This window comes from Staurois parvus, unplaced genomic scaffold (assembly GCF_062004578.1).
Source record: "Staurois parvus isolate SC_StPar_1 unplaced genomic scaffold, SC_StPar_1.0 ptg000199l, whole genome shotgun sequence".
NCBI lineage: Eukaryota > Metazoa > Chordata > Amphibia > Anura > Ranidae > Staurois > Staurois parvus.
The window spans coordinates 3,724,618-3,725,918 of record NW_028317995.1 but is presented as its reverse complement, the minus strand read 5'-3'; positions in this window follow the sequence as shown (position 1 = coordinate 3,725,918).

Sequence of the window (1,301 nt, the reverse complement as noted above, 5' to 3'; positions counted from 1 at the left end):
GAACAAAGCTCAGCTTACACAAAGCCTGTCTGACCAAAGACTGCACTGCGTTTATACAATATCTTAGTATCTGTGGTGAACATGTGGAATAACGCTCCAGAAAGTAACCCACATCATCCTCTAATAACCATACCAGGGACTCTACCTGGTCTGCACTAAATGGTGGCAAAAATTCATCCCTGCATTCGGGGGTATCAGATGAAACCAACTCAGCACAAACCTGAATCAATGGCTGCACCTCAGAGAACTCTGTGCCCTGATCTACTAGAACATGAGCGAGCCGTATACATTCTAGCAGTTCATCCCGGGTATACTCCTTCAGAGTTTGATAAGCATACTCCCTGTCATCAAACACTAGCAGATATAAATACGCAACCTCATCCAGATCCATCCTTCCCATCAACAAGCCAAGATGGCTTCCCTGTGCAGCCACTTCTGGTCAGGATTGGCCTTGGTGTAATGTCAGGGCTCCCGGGTATGACCAGAGGTGTGTGACTGACGCAGGGAAACGCAGACTTCAGATATGTGATAAACAATATAATTTATTAACACTAACAATACAAACATAAACGCAGTGCAATACTAAAACATAATACAGTGCAAACAAACCAACCAACCACCCACAGATAACAGTACATACAATGCAAGCGTCGTCAGGCAGGCCGGGTCAATATCAATAAGGCAGGTAGGTACAGGGGGAGCAAGCGGAGATTGGTCGGGGTCACAGGCCAGGTTCAGCAGGTAGCAAGCAGCGTAGTACAGAGGGTCAGGCAGAGGGATGGTCAGGGTCACAAGCCAGGGATCAGAACAGGTAGCAAGCAGCGTGGTACAGAGGGTCAGGCAGAGGGATGGTCAGGAGCGAGCCGGGATCAGAGCAGGAGAAGTCAGCAGCGGTTCAGATCAGGCAGGGTCAGCAAAGGAACAGAAACAGGATGCAGGACAGATACAGGGCCCAGGACAAACACAACACCAAGGCAGAGTCTGCAGGTCTGGCCATCCCTTAAATACACCAGTATAATCAGTTCCAGGTGTTAGCTGGCTGAAAGGTTGAGTCTCTGATTGCTGGGAGCACCCGCTGGCCAGCCCTGGTACTGCAGATCAAAAGGCAGGTGAGTCCCACCATTGCTGGCCAGTCCATTCCTGACAGTAGCACAACTGAAAGCATAACAACGTCTCATTTATAAACAGTTGCAATGCTTTGCATCAATTTTATTAATGAACATTTTTAAATGCTTGTGGAGATCCTCCAGTAAGACTATAGACCAGCAAGCAATGAAATTCTGGTTACAAACTAGGCTGAG